Raw genomic sequence first — 15,769 nt, 5'->3', positions numbered from 1 at the left:
TTTCCCCAGCATTTAGCACAGTTCTTGGCACGTAGTAAGCACTTAAGAATTATTGATTGATTGATCAAGACAGAATTCTTGAAAATGAATGTATCTCTATATATTAAGTGATTTTATTAGCTTCCTCTAGGACAGGGATGGAGAGACCTGGAGGCCACATGTGGCCCTCTAGCTCCTTAAGTGAGGCCTTTAGACTGACTCCAAATTGTACAGAACAATTCCTTTCAGTAAGGGAATTTGTTTGGTGAGACTCAGTCACAAAGGTCACACTCAAGGACTTAGAAGGCCTAGCTCTAGCAGCTTCATTTTAAGCAGTTTTAATTTCCAATAAAAATATCTGTTGACACTTTTTTTTGTGGTATTAAACTGATTTGTGATTCCCTTTACTAAATATTTCACATTTTCCTATTTATCCTATCACTTTTATGGGATTTCCTCAATTTTTTTTTTAACAACAATAGGATTTAGCAGTAGGACTTCAAGCTTGGAAGTTTGATACTTCAAGATTTAATGACAGTGAATTTAAAGCTTAAAACAAAATTTAGCATTATACATAAAAAGCCTTACGATCTATGTGGGAAACAAGGAAATTCTGTTTTCCACAGTCCTAGGTGATAAGGGTTGCGACCTAGCATTACCCCATTCAAGGGGAATGGACTGGACGTCATGAGTAATAAAGGCTTTCCTGATTTCACAACAGGCATTGTTCTTTGCTTAAGGTGAGCATGTTTCTCACTATTGGGGGCTTATTAGACAGGCTCACTTCTAACATCATACAACTGACATTTTTTTGTATGGAGATTTTTATATCCTAGAGACCTTACATTTGAAATATGAGAATGTTTTCAAAATCACCTGAAATTTTTCACAAATTTGTAACTTTTTTTCAAATAGAGCTTGATTTGAGGAAGCTCACAACTTGTCAATCTAAAAGCTAACTCATTTCTCTCCATTTCACCCTCTTTAAAGGAGGTAATGGTCAAGATGTGGGACAACCCTGGTGAAGAGACATACTTCTAACTACCTTAAGGTTTCTTTTTCTCCCTCCATTTTCCTGCCTATCAGTTCTAAATACCATTTTAGATTTGAAAACAATCTTCCATTTTAATAGCATCTTTAGCATTATCTGCTACAGAGATAAACTCCAAAATCCACTTAATTTGAAGGAATTATAGTACATGATAATATTTTTTTTGCCAATAACTTATACTGTTGTGCAAGTAGGCCAGTTGCAAAAATCCCTATTGCTGTTAAATAGAGGTAAGCAACCTTTGTACAAATTGCTTACAAAGATAGACATTGAAAGTCAGGAAGTTACCCCAAACCCTGCCTCTCATTTCTATTTAATTGGTTTCCAAATCCTATTCATTCTTCCCAGCTTCTGCATTCATACTGTGACACCATTTTACTTTCTGGTCCTCCTTAGCTCTCACTTGGACATTATCCAAAGTTGTCTCCTTACCTTCCTCCAGTCTTCCCCTCCAGCCCACTTTTCACAAGGCTATAAAAATCATCTTAACTTAGTGTCCAACCACGGTACTCCCTCTGATACATTTATTTGGCACTCTATTGTATTAAAAACTAAAAATTCCTTCAACCGGAGATCCAAGGCCTCTTTACAAAGGCTCTAAGAAACCTTTCCAGCTATATTTCACTCAGTAGCCCATTACATATTCTACATTTTAGCCACATGAGACTACTATCCATTTTCCAATCAACTTCTTTCTCCTGACATTTTTTTAACTTAAAGGCCTAACTCATGTCTTAGGTCTTCGATGAAGTCTTCACAGTTTATCCCAAATGAATGCTCTCTCCCTCAGATTTTCTTATATCACTTTATTTGTATGTGTTCTGATTTGCCCATATCTTACGTCCACTTTAAGGAGGAAGCTCCTTAAAATACCCCGTTTTTCATTTTTGTTATCTCCAGTGCAATGACACAGTTCCTTGCCTCCAGTGAGCACTTTTTTGTTGTTGTTCAGTCCTGTCTGACTAACAGTGACCCCATGGGGAGTTTTCTTGGCAAAGATACTGGAACAGTTTGCCATTTTCTCCTCCAGCTCATTTTTGATTATATCAAGTGCTTGTTCTATCATTCACAAACCTCTCCTTTAAATTATCTATACTTTTCTAAGAAAGCTTGTTATTAAAAACTGAAATTTAAATAGTTAAAACCAGATTGAAATAATTCATTTTTAAGAATGGCTCAACTTATTTTCTCCTTCACAGAACTAAATTCTGAATTGTTGACATTCTTTTCTCTTACTTTTAGAGAACTCTCAGCCTTTGGAGAGACTAGTATTTTCTGTGCTGATTTCCCAACAAATATAGACAGAGTAAAAATTTCTTCATTTTGTTAGCTACCTAAAAGAGGTCAATGTGTAAACACTTTTGTATCTGTAGTTTCCCTTTAGCTTCAAGGACATATATTTCACTATTTTTATTCCTCTTCACAATTTATTTTTTGAAATTCTTCAATTTAATAAATCACCAAATGTAAAAGTTTCATGTTGTTTAAGTCCTATTTTTTTTAAGTGAAAGAATGAGATTCATAGACAGAAAAGATCCAACCCAGATTGCTTAACAAGTGACCATATTTTTGTTGCTAGCTGAGTCAGGTTTAAATACTGGTTAGGTGAAGTCAGAGCAGTCATCAAAACAACCCTTTGGCCTAATTCTATTGATTGGTCCAGAGGTATACAACCTTTACTCCCTGATATGTAAAGAAATTGGTTGAATTTCCTTTTGGCAGTGAATCCAACTGACAGGTAGCAATCCTGTCCTTGTCTTAATTCTGATCCCAGCAGGCAGATTCTGTTCCAGCTGTACTTGCCTCCCCTCCTGAAGCCTATTTAGGGCCATCAAGTTGCTCTGTCTCCCAAAGAAGTAGGTCTGGTTACAGCAGTTGCTGGCAACTATATCCTGTACTAGGCACAACAGAGTACAGGACACTATTGAGATAAAATTTGCTAAGTAACCTTGAGGGGAGTCCTTTGTTCTTCTTATATTTAAAATCACTTTCAAATCTTAGGTACACACAGATTTTTTCAGTCTTTTGGTCAAAGGGGTTAGAAAATGTCCTGCAATTGGGGTCAGCATTTGGGCCAAATGAGCTATGTGAACCCCTAAAGGTTTAGAAAAATCACAACAGTTTCTTAGTAATAATCCAAAGAACATCCTATTTCCTGCCTAGAAAAGCTACACTTTAATGGAGACACCCACAGCTAAGAAATATGAAGTAGTTAGTCTATTGTTTGTAAGGGTAATGAGACCTTGAAGCAAGGTGGGCTGATTTTTAGTCCCCATCCAGCCCTGAATATAAAAATAGAAGCAGAACTAGATACACGTAGGAATTAGAAATTACCTCTCCAACTCTAACCCACACCAGATGTTCCTCAGTGAAGTTTTGTAGATGTTGAACATCACGTTGAAAGTTAACATTCATTGCCCTTTAAAAGAAGCAGAATCATGACCTCTCTGCTCCCATTTGCCAGTCTTGATTCTAATATGGAGTTTACTTGCTTCGCATGGAGATTATAAAGAAGATTTTAAAACTGCCAGAGAATATCCATCAGAAGAAACAGAAAGTCTTATTACTACCACCAAATAACATTCTTCAGCATTTGTTGTAGACAAGGTAGAGTAAAAAATTAAAAAAACAAACAAACAACCTATCAGCTAAAATCATCACCACATGGACTTGGCTTTTAAAAAAACGCAGCTAAAAACAGCCTTCCAAAATATCAGCTGATGGACAGATGGTGAGTTGGAGTAGATGAAGTGTGTATGTAGTGAGTCATCTTGGAAAATAACCAGTACAGTAAAATAACCATAGGGATAAAATTCACAGGAAAAAGGAACTTGTATCAAAAGGAACTTTTTATCAGGCAGGTGCAGATTCAGACTAAATAGAGATGCTGTGGTTTGCTTTTTAAAGATAACTGCTAATAATTTCAAAAGTTTTAAGACTTGAACACCTGCTATAAATTCCTGCTCACACCTCTCAGTAGAATCGGAAGACCTGAACTGTCATTGGAACACCTGAGATCTGGGCTCAGGGGCTTTGGGGTCCTTTGAGGGTTCCAGCGCAAATCCCATCCCACTCTCCTAGAAAGTCATGTGACCTCGGCCAATTCTAAGCCCAGTTTTCTGTAGAAAACTGGACTAGATGATCTCTAAGATTCATGCTAGCTCTAACAGTCTGTGAATCTGTCAGGTGTTAGAACGAAGAGAAATTTTGTCTTTTTAAGAAAAGGTTGTTACTAATGGCCTTTGTCTTTACAAAACAGTCACTTCTTGCTCCTTCTTGATAGAACTTTGCCTTGTAACAAAAAAAATTAAGCAAAAAAGTCTGATGTAAAGATCATGTTTGATTCTGAATACACACATACACGTATTTGCTGTTCAGTCATCTTTCATTCATGTCTGACTCTTACCCCATTTGGGGTTTTCTTGGCCAAGACACTGGAGTGCTTTGCCATTTCCTTCTCCAGCTCATTTTACAGAGGAGGAAACTGAGGCAAATAGGGAGAAGTGACTTGCTGAGGGCAAGTCTGGGTTTGCCCTGACTTAATAGCAAACACAGCTAGTAAGGAAGTATCTGAGGCTCCGTTTGAACTCAGATCTTCCTGACTCCAGGTCCTGCCATTCTATCCACAGCACCACTTACATAGATACATAGATATTATAGATAGATAGAATATTCTCTGCCCTTGTAGTCCCCAAGCTCTCTACAGTATCGGAGAAAGTATGTTTCGTTATTTCTTTACTGGGTTTTCCATTACTTAGAGTTCAACTTCCTTTTTTAGGAGGATTGAATCATCAGTTTCATTGGTATTAGGAACATTGGAGGTATGGGGATCTCCAACTGGACAAGTACAGATTAGCACCTATTTGGCAATTTCTACTCTTAGAATGTTGCCTGGGGGCACTGAAAGATTAAGTGGTTTACCTAGAGTCATTTAGCCAGCCCGTAGCCAACTGGGGCTTTCTTTCATTTGCCCCTTGGGATTCTACTCATTAGGAAACAACTTGGTGGGTATATTAGGCACTACCTAACAAATCCAAAGAATGATCATGAAACTAAAAACATTTCTTGGAGCTGATGGGTATTTTTGGAGATATCTGAAAAACAATGCCGTCTTCACCTAGTTTATCAATATTCTCACATATAGCTACCTTATTGGAAGGCATGCCAAGCAGGAAGCTAGATGGGAAATTCAGAAACAGAATTCCAGACGATGCCAAGTATTTACTCTCTCCCTTGGATTGCTTTGTTCATTGCTGGAAAGAAGGATGTGGCCAAGCCTTCAAGGACCCAATTAAATGCTTCACACTGGTACTGGCTTCTGCAGATTTAAGTAAATTCTTTGTGTTACAACTCAGATGTCAGACTGGATGACCTCATAGCACTTCTATACCAGGGAAGTGATGGCTACCAAAATTCTATTGAATTTGCCAACTGAGAATTTGTTGATAATTAGACCATTATCTTATTCACAAGTTTGAGGTTTGGGCAATTAAGTGGGCTCTTACCAAAAGGGGTTAACACTCCATACAGAGCACAGATTATAGATGGACAACAGTTTATGGCCTAGATCAAGGGTGGGGAACCTATGGCCTTCTAGGTCCTCAAGTGCTGCCCTTTGACTGAATCCAAACTTCACAGAACAAATCTTCTTAGTAAAAGTATTTGTTCTGTAAAACTTGGACTCAAGTCACAAGGCTGCACCCAAGGGCCTCAAAGCCACAGGTTCCTCACCCCTGGTCCAGATTCTAATGATTACCTAAGTGGATGCTACCAGATAAGAGATAGATAACTGTCCTGATCAATTATGAGTTCAGTTTACAGGATAGGTAGTAAGTCAGGAAAAAGGCAGGAGATGTTGATGCTCTATCTCCTTGGTCTCATGCATTACCTTCCCCTACATGTATTTCATTCTAGCCAAACTGTCCTTGGCTTGCTCCTTCGCATGTACAACATGCCATCTCCTATCTCCATGCCTTTGCATAGGCTGTGTCCCATGCCTCAAATGCTCTCCACTCCTCATCTCTACTTTTAGAATCCCTAGCTTCTCTCAAAGTATCGTATTGGGGCTACCTCCTATACAATGCCTTTCTTAATGTACCTGATGGTTAATTGTCTTACATACACACCCACACACACACATAACACACACTTCAAATTACTATTCACTTTATAGAAATTAATTTGTATGCATTTTTAGTTGAATTCATCAAAAAATGTGTTGATACCTGTGTTTTTGTTGTTTAGTCGTTTTTCATTGCATTTGATTCTTCGTGACCTCACTTGTGGTTCTCTTGGCAAAGATACTAGAGTAGTTTGCTATTTCTTCCTCCAGATCATTTTACAGATGAGGAAATTGAGGCAAACAGGGTGAAGTGACTTGCCCAGGGACACAGAGCTAGTAAGTGTCTGAGGCCAAATTTGAACTCAGGTCTTAGACTCTAGGCCTGGTGCTCTATCCACTGCCCCACCTAGATGCCCTTGATTCCCATAAAGATGGTAGAAGAGAGCTGTCTCACAGAGAGGTGAAGTACTTAGATACAGGAAAAATAAAGAGACGCATAAAGGAGAATATGTGACTTCCCCAGAAAATGTACCATCAGAGGAAGTCAACAATATAGCATACACAGCCAGTCCTCCATACACAAGGTGAATAGGGATAATTGAAAATGGGCTCGTTGGTAGACTGATCAAGAAGGAAATACTAAGTACCACTATAATGTGCCAGGCTAGGTACTGTGATGGTGGCACAGAGGTATTGCCAGCCCAAAGGAAGGCACCAGAAAACTGGCCCTAGTTCTCCTCAAGCCAAACTACCAATATAGAGTGACAGAAGTTGGAAGAGGTTGTATTGAACAGTAGGAGGCTCCCTCCAGAGGTAGCGAGCCAGGTAGTAAGATAGAAATGGCCCCTAAAGATTCTGATGCTGTGGGAAAGATGTTGTAGGGAGCATTCCAACTTTCAGATTCTGGGGTGCTGAATAATTCTTTAGAACAAGGATTCTCACCATGGGACCTGTGAACTTGTTTTTTACATATTTGGAAAACTCTAATTCAATATAAATGGGGTTGTGTGTGTGTATGTGTGTGTGTGTTGTTCAGTCATGTTCTTCATGATCCTGTGTACCAGCTCTCCATGGGGTTTTCTAGGCAGAGATACTAGCATGGTTTGTCATTTCCTTCTCCAGTTTTATACAGGTAGGGGTTAAGTGACTTGCCCAGGATCACACAACTAGTCAATTTTGAACTGTGGTCTCTCTGGTCTCAGGCCCAGTGTTCTACCCATTGTTAAGAAACCCCTAACATTTAGAAATTCACTTTTAAAAAAACCTACACAGAGTCACTAGGGCTGTTTTTGGTATCTTTATTCTGATAGTGTTTTGCACTTGTCCCCTTCTGGGTTCATGTCACACAGATACAGTGTTCTCTTCTAAAGTCATACCGATTTGGAGGACTTTCTTTCATTCAAATCCCACTATCCAAGTCAATCGGTAACTAAAAATAACTCCTTTTTGAGTGGCTTCAGCAGGGGTCATTATGAATGTGCTCCCTCCATACAATACTGCTATGTCTAAACTGTGTGGGGCTCTGTGTGTTTTTTAAGCCACCATGCTTTGGCCCTAAAAATCATGAAGGATTTAGTGTAAAATTTGGCAGGCTAGGGAGAGTGAGGTGGGGGTGGCTTGAGGAGAGATAGAGGTTTGTTGGATTTGCAGATAGGGCTTTAGTTTACAAAATACTAATTCTGAAAGAAATAATAATTTAGCAGGTGACAATTATTTAATATTAATGTAATAATCTCAATAAGGGAGCCTAACCTGAACTAATCAACCAGAAGAAGAGCCTGGTCCTAATAGCTTCTTTTCTACCTCTTCCTATGGCAACAAGGTCTGATGGGGCCGACTTAAGAACATGTTTCCTGTTTAAAGATGTGACCCTTAACCTGAGACACTATCTTGAATAATGGGACTTTTCTGTATCTTAATATTTTATGGACATATACTAGGTTATGGCATGTTAATAGTAATGAAAACACAGATATCCTGGGTTGTAATTTCAATTGACACTTTGTCAACTCTGTTATTTTATTGTATTTACAACTTATTCAAGTAAGAAAATTCCTTTCTCATGTTATAGTTAAAGACATTTGGGGATCCTAAATCTGAGGGATACAGACATCCTGGGATTGTCCTAAAACAGATTTAAGCCTGGTGATTCTTTTATCAGACAGTCAAAACTTGTGTTTTGGCGCCTTGTACCTACAGACTAAACTAGTTTCAGCTAGCTTTAAGGGAACAAACAATATGGATTTACATATCAGCCAGCCTGTTTGCCTCTTGAACCAAGCTTTTAGGGCCAGACTTAACGTTTATGCCTATCGCATAATTCTATAAGCACTCCCAAATTTTAAAACTGTGACCTCATAATTTCCAGTCCTCAAAAGTACAGTTGTAATGGACAACTGTATACAAGACAATAGTAGTTACATGTTGTATTCGAGCCTACATTCAAATTTCAGAGGGACCACCATGTGTCAGCGTAAAGGAGACACAGAACAGCTATTCTGTTGTGACATTGACTCCAACAAGCTTTCCTATTTTGAGAAATTTATTTTATTCCACTAGAAAGGACCTTCAATTTAGGGAGGGAAATTGGGAAGCCAGGCAAGATTATACCAAGGAGGGAAATAAACTGGCAGAAAGATGTCCTGGAGAACTCTTTTATAAACCCTTTCTAAATGGCCTCGTTGTTCCAATAACCTGACTTACCTTAAGGGCAATTATTAAGAGCAGTCAAAGTACTGAATGTGACAATAACATTTTATCTCTTAACATTCAATCTTAGGAGATGGAAAGAGCTTGTTAGAACATGGAATGGTCAACAGTCAACATATCAGTAATGAGGCCGAAGAGGACTTCCCCTTTTCTGTATCAAGTCCACTTTGGCAGCAGTTTGGCAAAGCTAATGGACTCCATCTGAGAATCATGCTGATAAGTAATTGAAGGAAATACAAAATTTCAGTTAATGACAATAAAGATTGAATTTTTTTTCTCATCCAAGTTCATGGACTCTCTGAGCTCCATATATGGATCCTTTGGGCATCCATGGGACCCTTCGGAGAAGAGAATTCATCTCAGAGAGAGGACATTGCTTTGAATCATCTGAGTGATATTACTCCAATGTTGGTTTTTCTTTTGCAGGATAGCTCTGCTAAACTCTTTGACATTTTGTTAGAATCCATAGAGTACTGGTTTCTTTACCACCAAGCATTTATCCTTTAAGGACTAAGGAGGTTTTAAACTTTCAGGAAGATGCATACTTTCCCTAAAAAAATCTCTTTGTTGAGAATCTGTAAATCACTCAGTTGAGACATCTCACATATATCTCAGCGTCCTTGGTAGATAAGACCACATTGAAACAGGTCTGAAACATTTTCTGACTAAGAATACACAAGAAAACCAGTTGCCTTCTTTCAAATCCAAAATAAATGCTTCAAGTAAGAAAAATAAAATGTTTGTTTCCCTAAATCAACAACCTTCAGTAAAATGAAGAAGGCAAGAAAAAAGTTAAATAGCATTTTTTCCAAGAAGGAAAGAATCAGAAAATTGAATTCTTAAGCCTAGATTTGGAAGATGTGTGTATGTATGTGTATATATATACATACACACACACAAAAAATGTTTTAAACTGCTGTTGGTTTAAAATTATATCAGTTCTTTTTTGTCCTTTGAATTTTTTAACTTAACACCAACTATGATTATAATTTCCATGTATACAGTAGAACAGAATAAAGAGGATTGTACATCAAACTGCAAATCTCTATCATGTACAGCTTACTTTCCTTTTTATATATAGTATCAGGAAATTTTCCCTGGAAAGCTAAGCATTATGTAGAGTCAGTTAAGTAGGGCCTCTATGAGTGGAATTGTTTGGAACTGATTGTTTCTTATAAAGATTTCTCCACTTCTCTTCTTAGAAGTAACCCTTCATGTACTGGGAGGGGCAGCTAGGTGGTACAGTGGATAGAACACCAGTGCAGGAGTCAGGGGGCACCTGAGTTCAAATCTCACCTCAGACACTTGACTCTCACTAGCTGTGTGACCTTGGGCAAGTCACTTAACCCCAATTGCCTCATCCTGGGTCATCTCCAGTCATCCTGATGAATATCTGGTCACTGGATTCAGATGGCTCTGGAGGAGAAGTGAAGCTGGTGACCTGCACAGCTCTCCCTCACTCAAAACAAAGTCAAGTGCAAGTCACGTCATTATTTCTTTGATGGCATGGTCTTCTTCAGCAATGAAGGATGAACACACACACGTACTGGGAGTGAAAAATGAAGATTGTATCTCCAAGTTGGAAGAGTCCTCAGACGCCACAAAACTCGACTTCTAGTGAAGGGCAGGAACCTCACTTGTCCAGGTGGGTGGATTGTGAGCCAGAATAACTACCTTGGGCCAGTCCTTTAACTTTCCAATATCTCATTTTGCTCATCTGTAACATGGGCCTGGTAATGTCTGAGCTACCCATATCTGCAGTTATTGTGAGGTTCTGATGAGATAAGGCACATTCATCAAAGTGTTAGATTGGGAAGGTTTTCCTGGAATCTAACCTAAAAATGCTTCAGTGCTACTTTAACCCTTTCCTCTGAGGCCAGACAGAACAAGTCATGTGAAAAGCCTCCCAAATACTTGGAGTCATGTCTCTCCCAGATCTTTTCTTTTCCAGGTTAAATATTCCCAGTTCTTATAGCAGATGTTTAAATGATACAAACTCAATGATTTTCACCATCCATCCAGGTTGCCTTCTTTTGGACGCTATGACTTATCAATATCCTTCCTAAAGTGTAGCCCCTAGCACTGAACACAGTGATTTATATGTGATCTGACCGGGCCTACCACAGTGGGCCTACCCAGTTCAAACTGTTTCTTCTCTCAAATGTTTCTGGTCCTTTATTCTCAGATACAGGTCTCCAAGTGAACACCTTCTCTAAGGTGTTCAGCAGCGAACGTCTATCCAGCAGCAGCACTTTGGGTTGATGGTTTGCACCATTCCATATAACCTGAGTTTTATTATCAGCCCAGAATTCAGTGGAGCACAGTCCACATGCAAAGTTGTACATACCCAAAAGAATGTAAATTTTGATCACTGAAATCTCCCAAGATATCTAGATGTTTAAGACTAGAGTTCTTTCTTAAGGACCAAGCTTTAAACCAAACCTGGTTCTCGTAGACTGGCCAACAATAGGTCCCAGATCAAGCCGCACTTAATCACTGTTTGGACTGAGATTGACTCAGAGTGAATGTAAATAGCAATTGTTTCTGTGTGGGTCAGAAACCCTAAGCATCTTCCCCTCCCAAGTTGAATTTTTTTTTTTTTGACTTGGTAAAAGAGGCCATTTTCTAACTCATTTCTTACCTAGCCTTAATCACTGATTGGGTGTTGCCTCAGTCAAACTGAGACCTGGGAAAGACCTTAGCTTAAAAAGGCCAAGTTCTCCCATTGTATCTAGGGCCACCTCCAGTAATCCTGATCTATATCTTGCTCCTGGAACCTGATGGCTCTAGAGGAGAAAGTGAGGCTGGTGACTGCACAGTCCTCCATCCTTTAATCCAATATCATGGCGTCATTGTTCTCTCCTAGAATTAAGAATAAACAATAATAACAACCCATTTGGGATCCTTTCCTACCCCTCCCTCTAACCTTCCCCACCCCATCCTTCATCTCAGACTTTGATCTGGCCATGGAATGCTGCAAAGGACCTCAGACCTTTTGGGTATGTGGGTTAATTTTGCTGTATTCCCACCCCTTCACTTTTTTCTTTATATTAAGAGATGAATCCTGAGAAGGGATAAGGGGAGAAAATAGTGGGAAATTAGGTGATAAAAATATCATTAAAATTTAAAAAAAATTTTTTAAGATAATTATGCTAAGCTTGATGGAGGAACATGGCCAGTTCTACCTTCCCTTGCCCTGCCCCAAGTGCCCCAAGCTTAAAAATTATTCTTCCATCCACTGCTTGCCTCCCCCATTCCCCAATTTCCATCAAAATTCCCATTTTTCTCTCTGCCAAACAAATAATTCTTAATTCTGGCAGTAGTTTAGTTGAGCTAAAGTAATTTATAAAAAAAGATGCAAATGATTGACAGACTTTTCAGTCCTAGAGGACTGACTCACAGCCCAGAAGAAAGGGATCTGTAAGTTGGTACCCTAGTTTTGAAAATTACTGACCTATGATTTAAGTTGGCATAAATGGGTAAGCATATTCCATCTCTAATGTTACTCCCTCCTCTTATCTTTCCTCTGCACCCTAAATCCATTCCCAAAGGGCTGGTAGTAGGAGTCAGCGTACTTCTGGTTCTACACTGTCATTTCCAGACCTCTCCACTTACCATTTTTATTTGATCATGTCTCTCTATCCAGATCTTTGTTACTTGGTTTTTTACCAACCTCCAGGTCATATTCTCTCTTTAAATAGTCTTCTCTACCCCAACTCTTGCCCCCATCTTTGATCACTTCAATATTCATGTTGATGACCACTTCTAATATCCTAAATCCCAGTTCATCACCCTTCTCAGCTCCTGAGGAATTAGACATTACTATCATCTGAAACAGTTGTACCTTGGTCCAAGATCTTCAACTTTGAGTTTCTCCTCCCTGATTATAATCTTTTGTCCCATCATGTCTCCTACTGTCTTACTTCTAAGTAAGAATTTCTGTTCTTTATCCTCACCATAATTTCCAGAGTCACTCGTTCTCTCCCTGTTCACCCAGTCTGTTCCTCTTGCTATAGCTTCAGGTTATTTCTGTCAGTTTTAACCCAAACTATGGGCCATTAGGTCAACAAGATCTTTCTCTCCTACACCCAATGTTCAAGGACTATGTCCCTTCAGACACCTTCATTTCCTTCTCTGCTCCCCCAGGCTGCTAACTGAACAACTGAAAGAAGTTTGGAAATTTTGAATGTTAGACCCACAATAAATTCATGCTATCTAACCTCATCTAGACCCTCAATGCTACATAACAACCATGTGATCCATCTTTAATCCTTTACTGCTCACAAACACACAAACCTTTCCTTCCCTTGGGTCCTCAAGCTCCCAACCCTCCTTCTCTTAGCAAATGACTTTTTCTTGTTACTTGACTGAGATCATGGGAACAAAGATTTAAGCCTGAAATGGAGCTGAGAGATCTAGACTAAAGCCATCCTAACTGCGAGCTCCCTCATAAGACTTCTCTATAACCTCATTCAACTTCACTCATTGTCTCCTTTGCTCTACTTTCAGAAAATTAGGGGAACCTTCTCTTGACCAAGGTTTAAATCCTAAATTTATGTCCTTAATTATTCCCTCTCCCTCATCTCCATTATCTTATTATCTACTGGTCCCTTCCCTATTGCCTATGAGCTCATTCAGGTTTCCATTATCCTTAAAAAATTCTTCACTTGACAGCATTATTCCCCCTTATCCTCTTATCCTATTTCTTCTACATTCTCTCCCAAACTGTCACTACTGCCTCACTACCCATTAATTTCTCAGATTCTTACATTCCCTACCCCAGACCCTTCCACTCTACTGAAATTGCTTTCTTCAAGGTCACCAATAACCTTTGAATTCTTGAGTCTGATGGTTTTTTCTCAGTTCTCATCTTTCTTGACATTTCTGTTGAGGTTTGGTGTGCTCAGGACCCCAAAATGCCAACACACTAGGCCCTGCCGAATGAATTTGACTCAAGCCTTTTTTCAGCCAAAGTAAAACAAAGTTTATTAAACATTTGCCTTATTGGTTGAGTTAAAAAGCCTAACCATTTGTGATGCTTGTGTTAACAAGCTGGCCAGAGCAATCTGAGCAAGATTGAATCTAAGCTAGATTGAATCTGAGTCCCTTCATGGAGACATGAAGGATCTTATACACAGAAAGACTGTGGAAGGGATCTTGGGGTGATCTAGTAGTCTAGGGGTTCCAAGGATAGTCTTGATGGGAGTGGCCAGTAGCCTGGAGAATGGGATTTTGATAGGCTCAAGGGTGGGAAATATAATAGAGATTTGGGCATAGCTATAATGAAAAGCTTATGGGTCTCAAGAAAATGTCAGATTAAGTGGGGAAATCCAAGGAGCTTTCAAGGTGAGGTTTTCCAGGGCCCTTTAGACAAAATGGGACTAAAACTCTTTTGGGGTAAGAGACAAAGGCCTCAGCTTGGGCCCATACCCCATCATTTCTACCCTTGATACTGTTGATGAACTTGTTCTAGACATTCTTTCTTCCTTTAGTTTCTCTGAAACTTCTCAGTTCCTGGTTCTCCTCCCATGTAAACAATTCCTTCTCAGTCTCTTTTACTGGTTTGTAGTCTAGTTGCTACTTCCAAATCATAGATGGCACCCAAGACTTTTTTAGTTACTACTCTCAGTATATTCTTTCTTTCCATGAGCTTGTTTTTTTCATGATTTTAATTGTTTTTCTTTAGTTGTTTTTCAGTTGGGTCCAACTCTTGATGAACTAACTTCATTTGGGGTTTTCTTGGCAGAGATACTGGAGTGGTTTGCCATTCCCTTCTCCAGTTCATTTTACAGATGAGGAAACTGAGGCAAACAAGATTAAATAGTTAGTGTCTGAGGTTGGATTTGAACTGAGGAAGGTTAGTCTTCCTGATTCTAGGCCTCATACTCTATCTATTATACCACCTAGCTGCCCCACTTTATTCTCATGCAATAACTTCCAGATTTATATTTTCAGTCCTAATCTCTCCATAGATGGCCAATTCCACAGGTCCATTCATGTCCAGGAGTGGGGAAATCTTTGACTTTGAGGCCACATGTGGCCATCTAGGTCCTCAAGAGTAGCCCTTTGATTGAATCCAAACTTCACAGAACATCCACCCCTGAGTCAGACATCTCCACCTGGATGTCTCGCTGGCACCTCTAGCTCATGCTTCATAATCTTTCTCCAAAGCCCGGCCATCCTACCAACATATTCTGAGTCACCCTCTTAGTCATTCTCCAATTTGCCAAATCCCATTTTTCCTATTTAGATATTTCTCACATTCTTCCCCTTTTCTCCACGTGAAACTTTCTCCTTGAGCTCGTCATCAATCATCCATCATCTTCCGGAACTACTGTAATCTTTTCCTAACTGCTCTCTCTGTTCTCAGTCTTTTCTTCTTTCCAATCTATCCCTCTCTCAGCTTCCAAAATAATTTTCCTAAGACCAAGCTCTGACCACATCACCCTTCTGCTCCAAACCTTCATGGGTTCCCTGATGGGATCCCTGTAGGATTAAACACAACCTCCTTCACCAGCCACTAAAGGCTCTCTGCAGTATGGCTCAACCTAGCTTTCTAGCCAACTTTTATCACCTTTTTTCATTTCTACTACTCTCTTTAGGTGCTTATAGCTCCATTCAAACTTGATTAGTACTTGTGCCCCCAAGGTGCCTTGCTCTCTCTCATGTCTATGCCTTGTGCAAATCATCTCTTATGTTTGCCTGAAATGTACTCCTTTCCTTCTGCTTTTTTATAATTTTTCTTTGGCTTCGACTCAGTTTAAGTCCTTCCTTTTCCTCCATAAAGCCTTCTAGGATTCCCCCAGCTGAAAGTGTTTTCTTTCTCCTCCAATTTTCCTGAAGTACTTTGCCTTAAGATCTTATCTTATCTTTGTTCCCTTCATAATCTACCTTGTATTATACTTATCTGAGTATGTTCATCTCTCTCCTAGTGAAATATAAATCTCTTGAGGGAAGGGACTGTCATC

The sequence above is a fragment of the Notamacropus eugenii genome, chromosome 2 (genome assembly GCF_028372415.1).
Source record: "Notamacropus eugenii isolate mMacEug1 chromosome 2, mMacEug1.pri_v2, whole genome shotgun sequence".
Lineage (NCBI taxonomy): Eukaryota > Metazoa > Chordata > Mammalia > Diprotodontia > Macropodidae > Notamacropus > Notamacropus eugenii.
The sequence above is the reverse complement of the archived record's forward strand: the minus strand, read 5'-3'. Positions refer to the sequence as shown.